Below are 7,917 nucleotides of genomic sequence, written 5' to 3'. Positions count from 1 at the left end.
GCTTCATTCAAGGAGTTTAATTAAATGTGTCGCTAGTTACAGTGAAGACTGTGGTGCTAATTAGGAGTTCACTACCAGTATTAGGGTAAAGGTGAATTCAGGTTGAATGAGAAGAGAATCCACAAAGAACGAGAATGCTGGGGAAAAGAGGAACATGATTCTTTATGCTGTTCATTACTCTCAGGATATCCCAGCACCGAAGCTGTGCTGGCGACTTCAGTGATCAGAAAATGTTAAACTGATTAGAAGTCAAGTAGAAGCAAAATGCCCGGCTTGCATGGGATCTGGCAGTAACTTTCAACAGGGACTTATCAAACGTATTGTCACTGTCAAATTATTCTGTAGCCACTTCGCATTCACTTCAGCTTTTCTTGGAAGCAGAGTAGCATGGATTCCAGTAAAACCAGCCTAGGCCTCTTGTTCAGAATGACTGTCGAGGGAAGGTAAAAATAATTCTCTGTTTCCCTCTCGCTCTCTTGTTCTCTCTCTCTCTCACACACACACAAACACACACGCACACACACACACAGGTGAGGGCCTCCTCCTGGTTTGAAGTAGTCACAGTAACATGTCAGGCAATTCACAATGTCCACGTGTAGATAGAGAAGAAAAAAAAAATCACACCGTGAAATAGAAAGTGAGCTAGGTCATTGAGGTTTTTGAGGGTGTTATATAATACAACAAACAAACAAAACAGAGTCTTGCAGTTAAATGGGATCTTGGACATTATCTGAGTTTACTTTATTATTTTATGGAAATAAATAATTTTAAGCCTTGGGAAGGTTAGATGACTTCTCTAATGTCACAGAAGCACCAAGAGTTGTTTAATTTCTAATAATTCTCAGTATGTGACTCAATGAAAGGAAGTCTTATGTTCAAACTTTTAAACAGTTTGATCTGATACCTATATAATAATAACACTGTAGAGGTTTTGTAACAAGCTTCTTGTCATTAACAAACATACTAGTGCTTCCTGTTAAATTTTATTAATGTATTGGAAAACAAAACAAATTTTAGTTTTTCCCACGTGGAGGCATGTAGAATTCATTTTTGAAGAAATATTTAATTTAAAGAAAATTTTAAAGTATTTGGAGCACAAGTTAAAAAGAATACTCTAAGAAAAATTAAGAGTAGTAATCTTTATGAGTTTAATTTTCAACAGAATCTTTTCAAATGTCACACAGATTACCTGAAGTCTGATTACTTAAAATATTGGAATATACAGATATCTTTAAAAAAAAAAAAAAAAGAAATAATTGCTAATTTGCATTTGAAGCTGAATGGATACTGCAGTTTTTTATTTAACTTATTTTTGTATTTTGATTTCCAGACATTTTAATGAAATTTCTAATAGAAACAATGTAACCAGAACTAAATTATGTTTTCTTAAATGACCTATTGTATATCTAACTGTCATTTTCTCATTCAGATGTCAAATTTGTTGATTTTACATTGCCTTCTACTTATGTTGATAAAATTATAGTTTTGACCAACTATGGTTGTGATTTTTTACTCAGATTCTTTTTACTTTTATATTATTTACAATTATATCCAAAATAATGTCATGTGCAAACCTAATGGTAACCTTGTCATTATTAGTTACTTTTGTATTTGCCACTATTTAACTCCTTATTTGAAGTGATAACAGTAATCATATTCCTTGTATACAGTCATGCAATCAATATGGCACACACTGATATCTAAATCATAATTGATATGGAAAACTGATTCTTAAAGAACAAGACAAAACTTAACAAAAAGCCAGTTCTGCAGATAAGTGTAACTAAGAAAAGAAAGAACAAAAATATTTTGCACAAAATGGCACAAACAGTAGTAAAATTAAAAATACAAAGGATCAGGAGAAAATAGAATCATGAATTCCCAGGGAAGAAATTAGGGGTAAAGTATCATAAGTGGAGAAATCAACCAATAGGTAAATCACCTAAGTTGTGGTAACAGATAGACATTAATACTGGATTTAGAAAAGATAATTTGTAATACCAGTGAGAATAATTTGAGAGAAGAGGAAAGATGGAAATTTTATTGTAAAGAATGCCAAAAAGAATAAAAGTCAAAAATGAATACATATGTATATGTGAGTGCATGTATATGTAAATACTTTAAAATCTACATCTAGAATTTTCAGCCATTTTATCAACACTACCGTCTCTGCTTTCTCCAAATTTATTGAGACTCAGTGTCTTATTGAAACTGATCAGTTAACTGATGGTAGCAGTAACTTCACTCTTGGAGTGATTACATTTACTGTTTCATTAAAGTTGAAATGTGGAGCACAGTCTCACATTTTTCGTAAGGTGACCTGGCTACTCTTTTAATGCTCTGCTTTCCCTTCCATTTGCTTCTTACTAGTAATGGTGCTTTTGGGAGAGTAAATGTGGACTATTGGCATAGCCTCCGAGTCCCTGATCCACACAGGCTCTGCCTTCTATTATCAGGTAGATAATAGAAGACCTGGTACCATGATCTGCACCAAGTCAGGTCTCCACTCACATCACCACACACAACAAACGTCCTATTAGAACTATTCATCTCTGGTAGATATTTAAAGAAAATTAATTGAATCAAGAAACTTATATTTTGGTTAAATCATCACTTTTAACTTTTTTAAACATTCCGGGAAAGGGGTTTTATAGCAAAGAAACTGTCAGGCCTTGTTAATCCACAGTTAGTCCCTCTACATACCTCCAAGTCTGACCCTAAAAGGTCCTTAAATGCGAAGTATTGGAAAACAGTGCATATGATTTTAATACTTCACTTAAAGTCCAAAATTAGCTTAGCTAAATATTTACATACATATCAGTGTTGAATTATAAGTTTTCCTTAATATGTATAGCAAAAAACAAATAAATCTTTGGATGTTAGTTGAGTGTCACTATGAAAATCTGACAGCAAACAAAAATTTTTGAGACACTAGATAGCCAAAAGATTAGATGTAAAAAGATTGTTTAGAAAAAAAAAAGTGAAATGACGCTGTCAAGGCTGTCTCCCCAGACTCTCTTTTATCAAATTCATTTTGTTACAGACAGCACAAAAAAGAAAGGCATATTTCTAGTCTCTCTGAATCAGGACTGTGTGTTTAGTTGGATCATATGTTACCTGTCAAAATACAAACCTGTTCAATTGTGATCCAAACCTTCACATAGAAATTCTAGCAAGGAGTCATCTAATAACACAGTCTTTATTTGAAATAGGCTTTCAGGACCTGGCCTCAAACTAACTCAGTTACAAATATACAGAAGCCTATTTCTGCTGGTGAAAATCAAGTCCATTGTTGTTGTTCAGTAACTTCTAAATCCCTTCACTGAACCTCCAGCACCAGTTTTTAATACAAAATTTATCTGTCTTCTTTTGAATCCATGAATTATTTCAGATTCATTGCACAGTAAACAATCCACAAATGAAATCAGCTTCTTATGTTTAAGCCATAGTTCCAGTTACTTGTGTGAAATATTTCAGAATTATTTTATGAAGAGGGCTCAAAAACATTTGTGTTTTCTGTTTGTAAATGGTCTGAGTCACTCATTTTAACCATACAAAGGCAAAGAAAATTTGAATTCCTTGTCCTTTTTAATGACTGTAATTTTCTGTTTTTTCTACAAATTTGTACACGTGTAGCATTTTTCTCAGTGCTATTCTAAATGCTTAATATTTAAATCTATTTCAGTTTCATTATAACATATTTTCATTTGAACCAAATTCCTTGTGAAGATATGGGAAATTCAAAATCCTTTAACTAAGAAGGAAGCTTGTTACCACTTGAATTCTTATAGAACTGTGATCAATACTGGTCACTATAGAACTAATGATGATGGATCAATTGATGGTAGCATTTCTGAGAAAACACAAACCGTGGCTAAGGGATGTATTATGGGCAGTCACTTTTCCACTCACCCAGGCAATATAGTGAAAAGACAGGATAAAACTCAGGGCGAATAAAAGACGGATGCTACCCAGGTCTACAGAAAGGAACTTCTAGATTAGAACTTACACTTAGAAAATACTATCTGACTTAATCTGGTTTGTTTACAGAATGTGATAACCATTATATTGAAACATTGAAAAAATCTAATTTAATTGAGAACTATTTTATTTAATTATTTACATAGAACATAAAATATACTAGGTATGTTTTTTTCACTATTGTATATGAGAATTAAAAGGCTAAGCAGACGTTATGCAATTTGTATAAAACTATAGAATTAATAAAAGGTATAGTCGTGATTTGAACCCAGATTTATGTGGCCTTAGAGTAAATTGTTTTCTAGCTAAGACAATGTAATAGCCTCATATAGTTAGTTAAACAGAATACTTGGGTAATGAAATGTTTCTGCAGTGTATATAATGGCAAATCAATAATTGGAAAGGCTCAGAAAATTGCTAAAAATATGTGCAAATCACATGCACAAGCCCTAGTGAATAGATGAGAATTACATAAACAGTATATGCATTTATTGTTTGAACTCATAAAATAGGCTTATAAGAAAAACTTTTTAGATAATCAATTCAGTTTGTGAATTCCTGTAACCAGAGCACTATTCTTGAACTCCAACAGAATGAAGACCTATAAACCTGATTAGTCATTTTCAGTAGGTAAGAATTTCACACTCATGGGGCACCTACATTACAAAGGCCAAACATCAAAATGGCACTAGGTATATAATAAGTTCAATACAAAAAATATATTAATTTAAAGACTGTTTTAAACTATATTACTTTATACTTAAGTCCATTCTTAATATACAGTTTGAAAAGAATATGTTAACAACATCACAACAATTTAGTCTACTTTTTAAAAAATGTTACTTTAGTCTATGTATCTTGCTATATTAGTAGGACAATTACACATAAATTATTTTGGTCCTGACTCTACTACTTATTTTTTCATTTTTTTCTGGTTTTTATTTAATTATGATAGAAAACAGATTAGCTTTTGAAATGAAAAAAAAATAGATGTCTGACACCTTTTCCTAAAAATATGTTTGTCGTTGCATTGGCTTTTCATCTCAGCAGACAGACAAAGTAAGCATGTGGGTCAGTGAATGCCTTGAATACTATGGCACAAATACAGAAAAACCAAATGCAAGATAAATAGCTCCTGCCAAAATGCAAAAGACTCTCTTTTTTTAATGAATCTAATTTTTCAGTAGTAAGTATTGAGTACATCCACTCCTTGCTGTCTATCACAGATTGCCAATCATTCATGAGCTTTCCTCTTATCTCCAAAGTTTCCAGAATATAGACTTTAAATGTTTCTTAGGTTCAATCTCTTTAAAATAGTTTCCCAAAGGCAGGGGAGAGAGTAGGAGAAACTGTGAGACTTAGGGAAGGATAGAGAAAAGATAAAAAATGTAAGGCTAAAAGCTATAAGCTATGAGACCTAAGGATGTTGACAAAGGAGTAGACAACACCCTCTCATATATGCCAAAAACATTCAAAAAGAAACCCCAAACACTCTGTCCTCTCACTATGCAAAACTGATACATTTTCAGATGCATATGCTTTGGAATTAGCCTAAATAATTAAGGCTAAAATGACCAAGTATTCCTGTACAATTGATTTTTAAAAGCTGGTACTAGTAAATGCAAAGAAAAAAGCAGTGAACAAGCAAAGAAGAAGTTAGTTCAATTTAGAGGCATCCTTATATTCTCACCATTAATTATGATCTTAAGACTCGTTATTTTTATTTCCTCTGAGAGAATTTGAATATTCCAGGTAAGCTAGAAAACTTTTCTTGGCTTTGCCAATAAGTGACAGAGAATCACTTTGAATCCTCTTTGAAATAGGACACAATATAGGCATGTAAATAAATAGTAATTAGCTCAGGATTTATCTATTTAAATAAAAAAATTATATATTGGCAATCTTACTGATGTTAACTATGAAAATCCACCAATTGTTTTAAGGCTTGTCTAATGTTTAAGGCTCTGGAAGGGGCTTGCTGTTTATTCAGTAGAAAAAAAGTGTCAGGGAAATTATCCAAGTAAAATTAGAGACATACATAAATAGCCACACCGTATCACTAGTTCCCATGGTGATTTTTATGTTAATTTATATATCCTGCTGTGATGATCAGGCTTTAAAATTGGGGAAAAAGAATAAAAAACATCAACAATCTTTATTACCCATAAAAAAGATCCCTATATTTACATTCTAGAATCATGTGAGACACTGTGAAAATACATCCTAGTTTCCCTAGAACATACAAACGTTGATTAATTTTCTTCCTGTTTTTCCAGCAGTGGAATGATCAGGTACTAAACTGCTTAATTTCAAAAATTCACTGAAATTATCATTTGCTTTTAAGATCTTGATAATTAGTTCTAATATTTATCAAGTCTGTGATTTCTCAGTCATTTTTTTCTGAATATTTTATAGTATATTTATAATAACTTTTCAATGATGTTCTACAATGAGGATTCCTGTGATATAAAATATGTATTACTTGTAAACACTTTAAGAAAAAATAAAATTACTTACATGTGGACAAGCTGATATTGTGTTCTGTGTTCTAACCCTAAAGTTACTATTCCTACAGTTACACTTTTAATCCATAAGTATTATGTTGCCAGTTTTAGAGTATAAACAGAAAATGCTCATATTTTGTATTTTTAAAATTTAATGTTACACTAATCTTTAATCATGGATAACAGAATGTGAGTGAAACTTTTGTTTTATCAAAAACTAAGAGAAAATCAATATCTAAGCTTGAATCAAAAGGTACTAAAAATGTCATGTTCTTTTACTTAGCAATTTGCTTTCTGAAAATACATTATAAGTAATTATTCATTTACATAAACAGGCCACTTTTAATAATAAAAATATTCAGTACAGAATTATTTATAGCTGCAAAAAAATCAAGATTAACTAAATATGCAATTAGTGGAAAATGACTTAGTAAATTATAGAATAGCCATCAGAGAGAAATTTAGGTTTGTTAAATTTTTGTTAAAAACATAATATGAATCATGTTTAATATCACTAAATAATAAAAAATGTATACATGTGGACAAACACTAACAAAAATATTAAAAGAGTAATTTTTTAAGAGAGGTGGGATGACACTAATCTTCAGCACACAAATATCAATTTCTTATTACTGTGTATGGTTTTGAGAATGAAAACTGATAAAACTGTACTTTAGTATGATTTAAGTGGTAGATATCATTGTTAGCATGTTTTATAATGTAAATAACTCATCATCTATATACTAAATAACAAATTTACAATTATGGATTCACTTTGGAGTTGGGTTAAGTCCTTGCCAGATCAGAATATAATTATTTTAATCCATTATCATCTTAGGAGATAATTAACATTTTTATGAAAATTACATATTCAACAAACTTCTGCCTGCCAGGTTTGATTTTGCAACTTCAGTTTCATAAATTCCAATGTTTTATGTCAAATCAATAATACTAGAAAAGAACATGCACTGCACGTCTTACAAAGGCTCAACTGTTTCTGCTTCTGCATCTTTTCTGTGTATAGCAAAGCTATATCACAGGTTATGTAATTATAGAAGTGGCATTTATAACTGCAGGCTTTCAGTGTTGTGTAATCATATCATGCAGTGTGATACACTAAATGTAAGGTTAGAATAGGGAGACAGACTATACTTAAAGTCAACAAGAGGCCATCAACCTAGAAGAAAAAACTGACTATAGCATGAATGATGACACATCAGACTGTGTGAGGTATGTTCTTTCAACCACAACCATTAATAGCTTGTGAAACTACCATTAAAGGAATCATGTCAAAATGGTAATATTTATCAAGTGCAGGCAGATTTATAAGGTGTTTATCCAATTTGGAACAACGCTATGGGAATTACATTGACTGTTGTGAACCATAAAGGCTTTTGCCACACTTCTTCCCATAACCCCTTTTTAATATGTT

The sequence above is a fragment of the Rhinopithecus roxellana genome, chromosome 1, assembly GCF_007565055.1.
Source record: "Rhinopithecus roxellana isolate Shanxi Qingling chromosome 1, ASM756505v1, whole genome shotgun sequence".
In the NCBI taxonomy this organism is placed as follows: Eukaryota; Metazoa; Chordata; class Mammalia; order Primates; family Cercopithecidae; genus Rhinopithecus; species Rhinopithecus roxellana.
This window is presented reverse-complemented; position numbering follows the sequence as displayed.